The following is a 16,365-nucleotide window of genomic DNA, read 5'->3' as shown; positions in this document are numbered from 1 at the left end:
GCATGTGCCAGGCTGGCACTGAGGACAGCCCTATGGCTCTGGTTTCACCAAGAAACAAACATGGAGCTCCCAGTTCCTCTCTTGGGAGCAGAGTCCCCCGCCAGCATTTACACCATCCCTGGGGGCCTCTGGCATCTGCACAGGGAGGCTGGATGTCACCCAAGAGGCGGCTCTGTGGTTTGATGTCTGGAGCAACGCGTCTATTCCAGGGGCATTTCACGTCTCTGCTGCCAACAGGCCAAGCGCAAAGGCCACCGCAGAAGCAGCATGCTGGGCATGTTCCCGCTCCTGTCAGCCAGCCCGTTTGTTCCCCACCAAGTGCTGTGTGGGAGGAAAGCACGGGGCTCATTGGGCACAGACTGTATGAGCTAGGGTCATGCATTGCCGCAGCACCTAGAGGCTTCTGCTGAGCTCAGGGCCCTGCTGCACCCGGCGCTGCACACACTCCAGGAGAGACAGGCCTGTCTGAAGGGGCACAGAACAGCGCAGAGATTGCCCAGCAGAGGCAGAAACAGAACAAGCGCTGCCAGGCTCGTCTCCTGCCCACTAGCCCACACAGCCTCAGGAACGGCCGATGTTTCAAAGGGCAGTTGCTCAAACACTCCACTGCCCCCGGCGCCGGAGCCCAGCTCCCTGCTGGTGGCTGCTGGCTCTGTGAATGCTGGGCTGGCTAACTCTCCTGGGGTGGGGCTACCTGGTGATTGGCCCTGCTGCTGATGGCCCTACCCTAATGCAAGCACAAAGGAGAGGCTTTGGGAAGGGCCGAATCATGGGTGCGAGTGGGGGAACCAGGCTCCGTGGGCACTGGGTGCAGGGGAGTGCCGGGCACTGCGGATGCACTCAGCACACATAGATGGTGCAGACCAGCTGCTGCTGTTGGATGCAGGACACCCTGGGCCTGTGAGCCCAACATCAGAGGGGAGCCCCAGCCAGCACATACTGCATACTGCCAGCGAGGACTGGCATAGATGGCGATCAAGAGCCATCCTCTTAGTCATGCACCCCAGAGCTGGGCATGCAGATCCCCAAGGGGGGCATGTGTGTGAGACCCCTGACTGACCCTCCCCTTCAGCTGGCTCCTTCCACTGTCCCAGGACCAACAGGGCAACAGGGACCACTGAGGCGGCAGAGGAAGCACAAGGCTCCTTGCCCAGGGGGCACTGTGCATTCCTGGGAGCACAGGGGGCTGTGGGGGAGAGGGGCAGTCTCTGTGTCTCACCCCTTGCTGGCTGGGGAAGTGGTGATTTCGGAGGCCTGGGTTAATCATTGCAGCAGCTGCAGGGCGACTCTGGAAAGGTGGCTTCCACCGTCGCCAAGGTCAATCGCTCTTGCTAATTGTGGTGCAGGGACTGTGGGCTTACAGCTAAGGCAGGTTGTCAGGATGCCTGGGTTCCATCGTGGCTCTGCCACCGACCCCCTGAGTCATGTCAGGGGAGTCACCTCACCTCACTGTCCATCAGTGCACCCCACTGTCACGTGTCCTGTCGCCAAAGGGCAGGGCTGGGGTGCGGACAGTAACGCTCCATCCCGGGGACCAGGACTGGTTGCCTTTGCACAGGAGCACGTATTTTGCAGGCTGTCATTTCCCCAGAAGCCTGAGGCAGTTGGATGCCCAAATCCCACTGGAAGGCGATGTGCTCCTGACTCCCCTACATGCCATTAGATAATCTTAGCCAAGCAGTTACAGGACCAGAGAGCGGCAGCACCACAGGGCTCCTGGGAAGCTGGGAGGAAAATTCTCCCCTGAACAGTTTTCCATCGGAAAAAAACACTTGTAAGTGGAAATCAAAAGTTTTCAGGAACGTGTCAATTCTGAAAAGTTTTGCAACGGCAAATTCTGAACCGGTTTGAAAGAGAAATGGAGTATTTCGTCGAGAGTTTTGTTTCGTTTCATTTCAACTTTTTCAGTTGGTTGAATCTTTTCTATGACAGTATTTCATTATTGTATTTCAATGAATATCTTCTGCTTTCTCACAGTTCATATTTTATATGAATGTATTCTGTTTCAGCGCTCCCTAAGCAAAGCATTTTGAGACCATCAAAACACTAGAAGAGTTTCAAAGCACCCTGAGTTGGTCGTTTAAACGTTTCTGAAACAAAATATGTTGGAATTTCCATTCCACAAAAACAAAACAAAAATTTCGACTTTGTGGGTCAAAATCAAATGTGGAAATGTCGGAATTTACTGCCAGGCAGCAGTTCCATTTTCTGACCAGCTCTCCTGGGGGGTTTATGCTAAGGAGCCAGATGTCTGGCTGCATCCCCACTTGTCTGAGGCTGGATCTGTAGATCTGACCAGTATTTCAGTATTCCCTTCCCAGCTGGAGCCAGGAAATGCCCACCTGACCTCTTGTGCCCTTGACCCAGCATTGCCAATCCTGGAGCTTCAAAAATCGACATCAGGCTTCCGAAAACCAAGAGATTTAAAAAATAATAAGGTTGAGGTCTTTGTATTTGCTGTCTGATTTTGGGGTCCCTTTCCAAGCTTTCCTTGGTGACCCCCAATGGCCAGAAACACCCCTTTTAAAAAAATGGCAGCCGAGTCTCTCCCATTCACATGCTTCCAAGGGACATGATGAAAACCAGCAACTGCCCCGGTACAATTCCACAAGCTGGCAACACTGCATCCCTGTCCAGGCCTGAATTTCTTAGGCTCCCACGTCCTGGGACCCAACTCTGCCCAGGACACAGTGCAGCACGGCCAGCCCTGCAGACGTCTCCTAGATCAGAACTGGCACATTCACAACTCCTCAAACCAGCCTGTGGGAAACCTGCGGTGCCCGGCCTGTTCTCAGACGAACGCCTTGTGCCGCTGTGCTGGGCAGGGGCATGGGGAGGGGCGAAGGCCACCCTTTCAGCTGACACCTGAGGGAATGAGCAGGACCCCCGAGCTAAAAGCAGGCAGGGGCTGTCACAGACTCGCATCCTCTGTGGATTGGGCACAGGGGGACCTTTCACACCCGCCCAGCCAGCAAGAGACTGGACTATTCCATCCAGCCTGGCCTGAAGCTACCTATTGGCCCAGCCCCTCCCGCAGCGACAGTGACGAATGGCAGCGTGGGGTGGGGGCGCTCTGAGCCCCTGTCTTGGGTGAGATGACAATCTAGCGTAGCTGCCCCCCACGATGCTGCCACCACAGCATGGGGCCCAGAGCTGGACACTCACTGCTCCCCTCCTGCATGCCCAGCCCTCAGCAAGATCAGCCCCTGTGGGGCGCCAGCCTCTGGGGGCCGCCCTGCACAGTCCGGAGCTGAGGGGAGTACAAAGGAGAGTAGCGCATGATGGAGCTGGGGCTGGGCGCGTGAGCCCCTGCTCCAGGGCACAGACCAGGGCATCAGTGGGGGCGCACCAGGGTTCTGCTACGTGGCGGCCCAGTGCTGCTGCAGCACGTCAGCGTAGACCCGATGGGAGGGGTTACAGTAAGTGACCCACCACCCTGATCCAGAGCGTCTCCGGGGCTCTGTCAGCTGACCTGTGTCTCTCGGGGCATGGGGTTTCCACCCCGCAAGAGGTTGCTTTCCAGTCACCTAGATCTGACCCAGCGAGACCAATGCTGCCATGCTGGGAGGGCATGATTGCAAGGCTGCTCAGTGTCCAGAAGGTGGCAGCAGGCTCCCATCATTGCTGTGCAGCCATGGCTGGTCCCCGGTGCGGGCTGCCCTCAGCGGGGAGAGGATCAAGGCAGGAGAAAGCTTTCCTGGCTGAAGAGAAGGAGCCGCTGCAGAGCAATGACCCCGGCGGGGTGGGCAGAATTCCAGCTCTGGAGAGGAAGATGAATCAATCGGGTTTCTAACAGAAAGGCGTGCAATTCAGTGCTTGTGAGGCCCAGCCCCTGTGGCTGCCCCTCCGCACGCTCCCCGCTCCGGGGGGACATTCCACCGGGCCTGCCGCCTCTGTCACGGAGGGGATCAAGGCACTGCTCACACAGGACCTTGACTGTCAACCACCCGCCTGCCCGTGGGGCTACCAATCTGCCGCGATGCAAGTGGCGTGGTGCTCAGCACCAGGACGGTTCACGGCATCACAGTGGGGAAGTCGGGTGGTAGGAGGTATTCTGAACGGAGGCTCGACGGCAGAGATTTTCCAAAGCACCCAAAGGATTTAGGAGCAAAGCCTACCAAAACGCAATGGTGCACAGGCTCCTAATCCCCCTAAACATTTTTGAAGCTCTGCCCCACAGCTCATCACAGCTCCCTCCCTTCGCACGGGGGGTAGGAGGGATCCCTGGCTGCTCTACCCCCCAGCAAACTCATGTAGGGTGAGACAGCTGAACCCAAAGGAAGAAAAGCCTCCCCCACAGTCCCCTGCTGGCAGAACAGACTGTGCAACTTCTCACTGGCACAGTCCCAGAGCGGGGTGGGTGCCTCAGCGGAGAGCCGGCCATGCCCAGGACGAGAGCCCATCAGAACCCCTGCATGCCCAGCCTCTTCCGCAAACATTCAACAGCCACCAAACCATGCTGGGAAGGGCTGCTGGGAGCTAGTGTCATGAACAGCCTCCATGAACAGCAGGGCCCAGTTGCCAGTGGGGTCAGTGGGCACAGCTCTGTGGGCTTGGACTGAGCGAGGCCGAATGACCCCAGCTGAAGGTCCATCAGCCTGTGTGTACCAGTCCGAGTTAAAGGGGCACCTTCCTTTCCGTGTATGCAGGCCTTGACCTGCTGTCTGTCTGTCTTTCTGTCAGTCTGTCCCTAGTTATTTATTCTTCTCCAAAATGTGTGGATTTGGTGGGTGTTCCGAATTCCTGACCAAGCAGCAGCCTGGCAGGGCTTAGGCAGGTACAACTTCAAGGCCCAGCATGCTGCCACCCACAGGGCTCTCCAAAAGCCTCAGGGGAGCCCTGGAAGACAAAAAGGTGCTTAGATGGGAAGCCTGGGGAAGGTGAAGTAGCTAAGCCAGGAGCCCTCCTCCTATAAGGAAAAAACTTTTACACAATGCCTCATTAGCTTGTGGAACTCACTGCCACAGGAAGCCATTGCAGCCAAGAACTTAGCAAGATTCAAAGAGGGATGGGATATTTACATGGACAAGAAGGATATCCAGAGTTAGCATCTGTGACCACAGTTGCCAGATACAGGGTCCCTGAAGTAGTGGGTGGGCCTCAGGGCCCAGGTTCCCCTACTGGCCGCAGGGGAAGTGGTACCATCAGAACAGTGCCGGAGAAGACTGCCTGAGACTGTTTATGCGGAAGGACTTTGGGTAACTCCCTGAAAGGGACACCATGTAGTGACCTGGAGGGAGGAGGCAGCTGCAGTTCCTGAAGCGAGAGGGGCCACACAGTGAGACAGGATGGGTGAGACTCTGCCAGAGAAGGGTGCAATGTTTGGCAGAGCTAATCCCCAGGACGGCAAGGAGGAGGCGCCACCAGCAGTGAGTCCACTCTGCTTCCCTCAGCCGTTGTTGCTCCTTCCCTGGACTGCTTCCTACTGCTTCTGGGCTAGCTGGGCCTCGGGTCTGAGTCAGTCTGGTGAGTCCTGTGTTCCCCAGAGACTCACCTCCATTGCTATCAGACTCCCTCCTACCTTAGGACACTGGCCTCAAGCACTTCAGTGCAGGCTGCCACAAGCCCTTGAGAGGTCACTGCCTGTCAGGGTTCCCTCCCCACTCTGAACTCTAGGGTACAGATGTGGGGACCCACATGAAAGACCCCCTAAGCTTATTTCTACCATCTTAGGTTAAAACTTCCCCAAGGCACAAATTCTTTGCCCTTCGATGGTATGCTGCCACCACCAAGTGATTTAACAAAGAATCAGGGAAAGGACCACTTGGAGTTCCTATTCCCCCCAAGCCCTTACATCCCCTTTCCTGGGGAGGCTTGAGAATAATATCCTAACCATTTGGTTACAAAGTGATCACAGACCCAAACCCCTGGGTCTTAGAAAATAGAGAAATCAGTCAGGTTCTTAAAAGAAGGATTTTATTTTAAAAAAGGTAAAAATCACCTCTGTAAAATCAGGATGGAAAATAACTTTACAGGGTAACAAAAGATTCAAAACCACAGCAGAACTCCCTCTAGGCTTATTTTCAAAGTTACAAGATACAGGAATAAACCTCCCTCCAGCAAAGGAAAAATTCACAAGCAAAACAAAAGATAATCTAAACGCCTTGCCTGGCTTTTACTTACAATTTTTGTAATATGAGAGACTTTTAGGATGGTTTATAGGAGAAGGAGTTTTCTGACCTGATGCTTCTCTGCTTCCCAAGAGAACACACAACAAAGCCTTCCCCACTACAAGATTTGAAAGTATCTTCTTTCCCCATTGGTCCTTTTGGTCAGGTGCCAACCAGGTTATTTGAGCTTCTTAATTCCTTACAGGTAAGGAGGAATTCTAGGCTACCCTTAGCTGTCTGGTTATGACACTATCCCACTGGCCGGGCTGGCACCTAAAATCAGCACCATCCACACACCACAGGTTTCTCGTTGCCCCAGCTCCTGAAGTCCTATGCCTGTGTCATAAATATAAAGGGAAGGGTAACCACCTTTCTGTATACAGTGCTATAAAATCCCTCCTGGCCAGAGACAAAACCCTTTCACCTGTAAGGCGTTAAGAAGTTAAGATAACCTCACTGGCACCTGACCCAAAATGACCAATGAGGGGACAAGATACTTTCAAATCTGGAGGGGGAGAAACAAAGGGTTTGTCTATGTGTGTGATGCTTTTGCCCGGAACAGATCAGGAATGCAGCCTTACAACTCCTGTTAAATTAGTAAGTAATCTAGCTAGAAATGCGTTAGATTTTCTTTTGTTTAATGGCTGGTAAAATAGCTGTGTTGGATGGAATGTGTATTCCTGTTTTTGTGTCTTTTTGTAACTTAAGGTTTTGCCTAGAGGGATTCTTTATGTTTTGAATCTGATTACCCTGTAAGGTATTTACCATCCTGATTTTACAAAAGTGATTCTCTTACCTTTTCTTTAATTAAAATTCTTCGTTTAAGAACCTGATTGATTTTTCATTGTTCTTAAGATCCAAGGGTTTGGGTCTGCTTTCACCTGTACAAATTGGTGAGGATTCTCATCAAGCCTTCCCCAGGAAAGGGGGTGTAGGGCTTGGGGGGCAAAGACGTCTCCAAGTGGTCTCTTTCCCCGTTCTTTGTTTAAAACGCTTGGTGGTGGCAGCATACTGTTCAAGGCCAAGGCAAAGTTTGTACCTTGGGGAAGTTTTTAACCTAAGCTGGTAAGAATAAGCTTAGGGGGTCTTTCATGCAGGTCCCCACATCTGTATCCTAGAGTTCAGAGTGGGGAAGGAACCTTGACAGCCTGCAGCAGAAGAAACTCAACTTTTGTTTGAAAGAAAGGAAGTTTCTAGCCCTCGTGGTTGCAGAGAAAACCTGGAAGCCAGGGTTCTAATGGCTCAGAAACCAGATCAAACAGAAACCCCGCTCCTTGGCCAATCCTGTGACTTTTTGGAGCCTGACTCCTGATTTCGGAACGTCTGGGGCTGGCCACGTGTCTGCGTGTCAGAGCAAGAGCTGGGGGTGTCCCTTCATGCTGGCTGTGCTCTGGTCCTTCCTTGTTCTCTTTCCAGTGCATGGCTGTGGGAATGGGCTTGTGATTGCACAGCTGGTTGGGGAGAGGCTGCTCTCCGTGTACATAGCTGTATCCACACGTGAACAAGGGGATCTGTCTATGTGTGGCTGGGGGCATCTGCCCTTCTCACTAGGAGTGCTTGTCCCATTGGAGCCTGGGCCGTCCGTGCTGGCAGAAGAAGGCAATATCGTGCCCCCTCCAAAGACAGGGAGAGTGGTGGCAATATCATCCCGCAGCGTGCTCCATACTCAGCGTGTTCAGAGCAGTCACAGGTTGGTCACAAAGAGCTACAGAACAAGGTAAATCAGCCACGTCCGTCCGTTCTCAGGACCGTCAGCCCAGCTCCAGTCAGACCTGAATTTGGATCCCAGGACCACCAATCTCCCTGCAGCATCCACTGGCATGAACTGAGGGCCACTGCCACTCTGGGCTGCGTCTGAACTGCTGGCCCAGCAATTATCAGCTCCAGCTCCCCTTTACCAAATCCTGTGAGCCTCTGAGTGCCCCCGATAGGAACATTCCTGCTGTGGGGGCAGAGCTCGTGAGACACATTGCAGGAGCCAAACGCGGGTGTGAAGGGAACAATCAGAACACATCTCACTTGGTGGAGAAATTTGCCTTATGGGTGAAATGAATAGGGACTATTTAACTCCCTAATCATAGACACGTTTCCCATTCAAAGCATTGCACCAACATTAAGTACATCCTCTCAACAACCCAATCACGTTAATATCTTGATCCCCATTTTAGATGGGGAAACTGAGGCACGGAGCAGTGACATGACCCGCCCAACATAACACACCAAGCCAGTGGCAAAATGGGGCACAGAACTATGAATTCTGCCCCTGCGTTTAGACCACTAGACCATGCTGCCTCTCAGCAAGTCTATATTGATCCCCATGGGCGGATCCATCCCATTGCATGTATGTGCTTGGCGGGATGATGCTACGAATCCCTTGCTGAGATCAGTGGGTTGCTCTTGATCTGGAAAGTTACTGACTCAGCTTTTAGCCAGCATGAATGTACTGCCCAGTGTGGCTACATCCCTGTACCAGGAAGAATTTCAGTTACATTCGTGTTTAAGGACTGGTGGTTTGGTGGAAAATTCTCCCCAGGCAGAGAGGGCCAGCACTAGGCTCAGGCACCGCTTCAATCCCATCAAAACCCTCACAGTAGGGCTCCAATGGGTCTTTATCCTGTACAAGCTCCCTTGGTGAAAGTGAATAAGGGGAGCTTCCACACGGAGCAGGCGCCACGTGCAGTTCCTTTGTCTGCATATTTGATAATGATGGCCAAAGAAGTACCTCTTCGGCTGGAAATGGGTGGGCGGGTGTGTAGTGTACAAAAGGCCAAGCCCACATCCACCCATCCATCCATCCAGAGCATTGGAGTCTTTGCCCTTTCTTTGGCAGGAGCAACTAAGCTGCTGCTGGTAAATCCCAGCCTGTGCGGGAACAAACAAAGGGGCCCCCAAAGGTGTCCGAGGCACAAGGAAGATGGTGATCGATTCATCCAGCGAAGGAGGTGTACAACCAAGAGCTTCCAAGCTGCTTTCTGAAGCCCAATGGGCAGGCTGTAGAATGGTTTAAGTAGATAAATAGCCTGGAAGCTTTCAGGGAGTGACAGAAAAGACCTGCTTTTGGCCTCAGAAATGCATGGGAAAGCTTGAGATCTTCTGAGGGATGGAGCTGGGGTTATTTATGGAGATGTTCCCGCTTGGCAGGCATCATCCTGCAGCTCTATTACACGTGGCATTGGCTTCAAAAGGCCATGATGCAAACCAGCAAAGCAAGAACCATCACTCACGTCAACACATGGCTTACGAGGGTGGGGGGGTTTGAGCATGTAAAACCGTAGGAGGAGAGGCTGGCCATGGGGAAGGAGCCCATGGACAGTGAAGGTCTCTGATCTCCTCCTGGTGTTAGAGCAGTGTCATTCCTTGAGGCCAGTGATGTTACTCCTGGCAGTGGCAGGGTCATGAAAGCACAGTCAGGCCCTAGTCCCCCCGGTGGTCCCTGATGCGTGCAGTGCCTCACTCCGCAGGCTGTCCGCACTGTGCCTTTCATGGCGGCGCAGGAGCTTGGGTCACAGGTGAGGGTGTGTGCAACAGGCACTTCCCGCCCCATCCCTGTGTGACTGGAACTAGGAAGCATTGCAAGGGGCAGAGGTTGGAAGTCTGCGGGAGAGGAAGCAGCAAGGGGTCCCGGACGCAGATTCACTTGATCTTCAGGCTCAATTCAGAAGAATCTCTGGTGCTTCTGTGTGCTCCCTGCAATCTCTCTGGCTGGGAACCTGGGCTCTGGAGATCCAGAGGGTTTCCCTGCCAGGCATCCAGCACTGCCTTGCGTGGGCTGACTCTGAGAAGGCAAGAGGAGAGGGGCACTTTGGCATCTCCTCGCAGCAGAAGGTGCTCCTGCTCTGGGAAAGGCTCTCAATTCACATGCCTGTTCCTCACTGATCTGTTCCCTTGGTGAAGCAATGGCTCCTCCCAGCACAGCCGGATGCAGTGCAGGAGACGGTAAGGCCTGATCTTCCTGACTAAGTTGCCCCCCCCCGACCAGTTTTTCTTCTCTGAATTCCTTTTCTTTCGTGGCACTGTCAGGAGGGACTTGGAGACACAAACGATTGGCAGCAGCATTCATAGAGCTGCCAGCACCTGGCTCTGGCCCCATGCAGCATTGACAGACTCACTAGTCACAGCGCTTGCCCTTCCGGTTGAATTTCACCAGATCACAATAACGGCTCACCAAGTGTCCTCCTAGCCGCTGCTCCTCCTCCTTCTCAGCCTGTGCTGTTTGGTGCTGGAGGATGTTCCTCCTCCTGCACGTAATCAACACTTCTCAGATCCACTGCAGTTCTAAGCAAGCTACAGATGAACTGCTTGGGATCGAGGAAGGCTCAATTAGCCTGAAACCTTAGTCATGCCTTCTAAGCACAGGAGTGCACCGGTGGTGTTGGGTCGTTGGCAAACAGCCGCCCTCTCCATGGGAAGTACATCCTGACCTTAGGATTTTCTAGAGTCCCACTGCATGGGCCTGCTTTATTTATCTAGCTGTGCTGGTGTAACTTTTGGATGGGCTAAAGCAGTGGTTTTCAAACTGCGGGTCGTGAGCCAGTACGGGGTGTGGAATGTAAGGCACTGGGTTGCGGCGGCTCTGGTCAGCACTGCTCACTGGGCCGTTAAAAGTCCCATCAGCAGTGCTGCCCAGCTAAGGCAGGCTAGTCCCTACCTGTTTTGACACCGCGCTGCACCCTGGAAGCGGCCAGCAGCAGGTCTGGCTCCTAGGCGCGGGGGGGGGTCCACGGGGCTCCATGTGCTGCCCTCGCCCTGAGCATTGGCTCCACACTCCCATTGGCTGAGCTGGGGGGGCAGTGCCTGGGGCAAGAGCCACGTGGAGATGCTTGTGCGCTTCCGCCTAGGAGCTGGACCTGCTGCTGGCCGCTTCCGGGTCGCATCGTGGTCCGCAGTGCCAGGGCAGGCAGGATGCTTGCCTTAGCACCCCCACTACGCCGCTGACTGGGAGCTGCCCGAGGTAAGCCTGTGCCCCAACCCTGCGCCCCAATCCCTTGCCCTAGCCCTGAGTGCCCCCCAAACCCAAAGCCCCTTCCTACACCCCAAACCCCTCATCTCTGGCCCCACCCCAGAGCCTGCATCCCCAGCCCAGAATCCTGATCCCCTCCCGCACCGCGATCCCCTCCCGCACCGCAACCCCCTGCCCAGCCCAGAGCCCCCTCCCACACCCTGAACCCCTAAGTCCCAGCCCTACCCTGCAGCCCTCACCCCCACAATCCACCCCTCTGCCCCAGCCTTGAGCCCCCCGACCCAAAACCCCTCATCCTCAGCTCCGTTAGGTTGTGCGCATCAACAATTTTCTTCAACTGGGTCGCCAGAAAGGAAGTTTGAAAACCACTGAGTTAGAGTTCACTGCATTGCCCTTCTCCAGAGCCTAAAAAAACCTAACGCCTCCCCTAGAAAAGCAGCTGGAGACCCAGAATTTAGTCTCTATGGATTTTCAGCAAGGATTGGTCAGGGTCAACCTCCCCATGTCCAAATCCCAAAAGGAACAAAAGAAATGAATTTAATCTTATGATAAAGAAATCATAAGATTAATCTTATGATAAAATCTTATGATAAAGAAACAAACAACAGTAATGTAATTTTTACAATATAACATGGCTATTGTATAGTCCACAGACATTATCTTCACAGTTATACATAAACATACATAAAGAAAACAAATTAAAATCTGAACAGGTCAGTCACCACAGAAACACAGTGAGAAGAAACAGAGTTCCCAAAAGCTTAGGGAGCTTGTATGTCTCAGTTAGAGTCTTTGATCACCAAATCTATACAGTCTGCTGAGTCTAAAACAACATCTTTCCTCCACTTGCTTGTAGGAATCTTCAGCTGGCATCCAGGCAGACTCTTCCTCTGCTGAAATCACTGCTAGCCAGTCAGCTAACTGATTATACACTTAACAGAGTGGTTGGTTAGAGTTTAAAAAAAACCTGCTGCAAGATGCTTCAGCATTAGGGAAACCAGCCTGCTTTCTGCTCCCCCTGGGCTCAGCTTCCCTCAGTCCACACAGCCTTGTGCAAAGCAGCTGCCCTGACTAGTTGTCCTCCTGGAGTCTGACCCCACAACAGGGAACCTATTGGAGCTGACCCCAAACTACCACACCCAATTCCAGAAATTTATGGATATGGAGGGCTAAATCTGCCTATCAGCAATGACCCAGACACAACTCACTCCTACCCCGCCCAAACGGGTCTCCTAAAGAGATATCTCCCTATTAGGCACATGGGTTACACTGACAAAATTGATATTTAGTACATGTAAGAGCAGGGGTGAAAGTAATTTAAAGGACTTACCGGTGCTCCGGAGTCCTGATCAGGGGGTGGAGCCTGACCAGAAGGGGCGGGGCCACAACCAGAAGAGGTGGGGTCTTTAGAGCCCCGGGCCTTTTAAATCAAGATTTAAAGGACCCCGCCCTCCGCCACAGTGATTTAAAGGGCCCGGGGCTCCGGTTGTGGTAGTGGTGGCTGAGAGCCCCGGGCCCTTTAAATCACTGTGGGAGCTACCAGCTGCAGAGGTGGCTGGGAGCCCTGGGCTTGGGGGTCATTTAAAGGGCCTGGGGCTCCAGCTGCAGCTACCGCAGCGGAGCCTTGGGCCCTTAAATTGCTGCCCAAGCACCGCTGCCAGAGCACCGGCATAGCAGCAGCGGCCAAGGGCTCTGGTGGCGGTTTAAAGGCCTGGGTGATTTAAATCACCACCTGGGGAAGCTGGTCCGGTATGGCGCACTGGCTCTTGCTGGTACGCCGTACCAGATCGTAGTGGCTTACTTTCACCTCTGTGTAAGAGGTCACTATAGGTTTAATAATCTGAAGAAGCAGCCTTGAGAATATTCAGAAGCTGTTCAAAGATTGGAGGGGGAAAAAATCACCCAAGAGATGGGAGAAGTGAGAAGTGCTAGAGCTGGGCTGCGAAGTTTGTGTCCAGATCTAATCTTTGCTGGCTGCTGGGGTCTGAATGATGGCGTGGCCCATTACAGAGATGGTCTCGAGATGAAGTCCAGATCCAGATGTGAACCCTCACATAAGTGGGAGGTATTTAGATGTGGGACTTTGGTTCAGGCTCGTCTCTAATATTCACCCAACTGAAACCTCCTTCAAATGCAGCTCTGCTCTGAAAAGGGACTGGGTGAAAACTGTGTGGGATTCAGGGTGACTGTCCCTCTCTGACTTCCCAACCTCAGGCCTGATTTCCCACTGCCCTGCACCTCGTGTAGTTATATACAGCAGTGCAGCGCGCACGCAAGAAGCTGCTGTGCCGCTCTGGTAGCGATTTACACCAACTAGTGACTAAATACTGTGCGGGCCAGTGGAGAATCGGGCCCTGTGTCCGCTCAGGTTTCAGGAGAACAGATGTATTTTCCTAACTGCCACACCTACAAGCTCAGCCTGGGATCTGAGAGTCAAGCTGGAGGCAGCAGTAGCAATGACAAATGTTCTCTCAATTAAAGACCAGCCCTTGGGAAGAGCTGACATACTGGGTACACCAGTCCGGAGCAGGAGGAGGTGTGTGGGATTGACACAACAATCCGGGCCTCTCAAAACTTGGAAGCCACTACAGTGATTTGAAAAAAACTGCTTTAAAACTATTGGTGGGCTGAGCCCCCTTCTAGTACCCCTAGCCTATGGCAAAGGAACTGGTTTTCCAGAAAAAGTCAGTTTCTATTTTTAAATGAAAGTACTGACAACGCTTTAATTACATCAGGCTTGGTTTTGCTCTCCCTTCTACCAGTGTAAATCAGGAGCAGCCCCATTCACACCAATGGAGCTTGACTGGTGTAAATTGGGTATGAGGGAGGTAAGAATCAAGCCCATTGTTTCTCAATGCAATGCTTGAACGCAGGCTTCTAACTGTACAAGTCCCACCTGAGCCCTGCCAGCATGTCACAGGTGTTCAACACATGAGCAGGAGACACCTGGGAGTTTATTACGTGACCCCCTATGTCACCTCCCATGCTGCATCTGTTAGAGATTTGTCTTCGTTTGTTCATTCAAAGTGCACTGTGGCTACCCGCAGTCTGCCTTGCAATTGCTGTAAATAGGTATGTAAAGTGCAATGCTAGACAAAGCCGTAGCTCAGCACTAGGGCCAAGAACTCCGCTGGCCCCATATGGCTGGTCCTTCTTCCATTCCTGTTGCAGGCTGGTGTCAGATATTTAGTGGCAGCGTTGCAGCTGGTAGCTCTGGGACGTATAGATCTGTTATGCAAGCATCACATATGGCTGCACCACTCCATCTCCTGGGCCTTCATCATCCTGATCCTGAGAGATCCTGACCAGACCGGGCCAGAGTGACGGACCCAGATGCCATCACCACCTCCCCTAGCTCTGGCTGAACCATAACCACCACTTGGGTTGTGAGACGTTGTCTGCCCCTCCACATTCCTTCCCCACCATATCTTCTCTTTCCTATCGCTCACCTCTTTCCTTCTGTCTAATGAGAGCCGGCTGAGACGGGCAGGACTGTATATTTTGAAACCATGCTGGGAGCCTGTGAGCAGAAAGGCAACTAACAGCATTGCCATAAGCAGCCTGATGCTGGGACAAGTTTCCAGGTCTGAGCATGGCTCGTAAGACCATTTGTTTTTCCAGCAGTGAGGTTACGTGTGAAAGTCAACACCAGAGACAGAAGCCACATTTTCTATCTTTGTTGGTCTTTTCTCTCCCCTTTTGTGTGTGTTCATCTTGTTTTGTCTTCTTAGGAAATGGAATTGAACTTTAGCAAGAACAGCAACAGCAGCTCTAGCCCTTCTCTGCTAATTTCATCTCATTTCCTCCAAAAAGATGGTATCAAAGATGGTAATAACTGTCCAAGACTGTCAAACAAGGGGAGGGGATTCCTTCTAAAAACTCGCTCCAGGTAAGGGGAAAGGAAACAAGGGATGCTGGTAAAACGAAAGCCTGATTTAATTCTTTAATGCTTTAACAATTTTTCCTTCTTTTCTGTATCTTTAGCAAAAAGTTAAATGGATGTTTCATGGTGTTTTTGCCATGGTACTAAGCAGGATGAGGTCTCTGTATACCGAACCCCATACCTTGTTTAGTAGTGTTAGTGTAGGACTGTGACAGTGTTATGTTAACACCTTTGATTATTTGGTCCCATCTATTCCATCTAAATTAATGCAATAGCCCACAGGCGGGTCAGACATGGCTGGGGCAGAGGGTTGGCTGGCGCGTCTCGGTGGAGCACCTGACAAAGAGATGGAGTGTCTACTTAAGAGAGGGCTGCAGGGGACTGACCATCACCATATGGAAGCAGAACATGCAGGAGAGAGAGAGGGCAGGAGGGACGCTGCCCAGCCTCAAAAGCTGACAACCGTCAGACTCTCAGAAGGGGTGAGCTCAGACTTGGGAGATGGTGTCTCAGGATTATTGGTTGTTTTCAAAGATCTGTAACTCGAGTGACATTAAGAGTAAAGTTACTGTGGTTAAGAAATTCCTTTGCTAACCCTGTGTTCCTGCCACCTTGTCCCTGAAGGGGTTAAACTAGAAGCCCAGAGAGACCACAGCTTAGGTGGAGCTCTGGGGAAGTGTGTGCAGGCAACTAGAGGGTTTGGAGGTCTCAGACACTGAAGTCGGGATCTAAGATGGCTGAGAGGCAGTGCCCCACAGTCCAGGAAAGGCTCTCAGACAAGAAGTCTGAGCCAGGGTGTGTCCAGAGCTAGACTAACCTCAGTCCAGATGCAGCTGGCTTGGAACCATGTGGGACCCAATGATTGGGTCCACTCACAACAGACTGGTGACCATACGGTGGGGTGTGGGGCCAGGTTCTAACACTCGCTGGCTGAGCGAAGTGAGGCTTGACAGTCCCCTCAGCAGCATTTCTCTGCGTGTCTGTCTGTAACACGATAACTTGCGCAAACCCCGTCCGATCAGTTCCACAATTTCAGGGAACGTGCTGGGATTGGTGGGAAGAGCCCTGTTGATTCTGGGAACCATTGGAAAACCAGCACCCTGGAAAAGCCTGATTTCCACACCCCGCCCATTTGGTACTGCAAACGAAGGAGCATTGTGACATCCAAGGTAATGCAGCCAGTCACCACGCCCTCCCTCCAGTTCATTTGCGTACTGCAATCCCATTGGTTGACATGAGTCAGCCAATGAAACAGCAGGTCAGGTCTGAGCTGCATTGACACAGTTGGGGGGTTCAGGACTGGGATAGCCAGAGCTGGTACAGATGTACTGGCTGAGAAAGAATGAGGCTGGATATTTGCACTGTGACTCCCTCCACAATAGCCCTGGCTTAGGCAGCATCATTTACCTTTG

The sequence above is a fragment of the Eretmochelys imbricata genome, chromosome 7 (assembly GCF_965152235.1).
Source record: "Eretmochelys imbricata isolate rEreImb1 chromosome 7, rEreImb1.hap1, whole genome shotgun sequence".
In the NCBI taxonomy this organism is placed as follows: Eukaryota; Metazoa; Chordata; order Testudines; family Cheloniidae; genus Eretmochelys; species Eretmochelys imbricata.
This window is presented reverse-complemented; position numbering follows the sequence as displayed.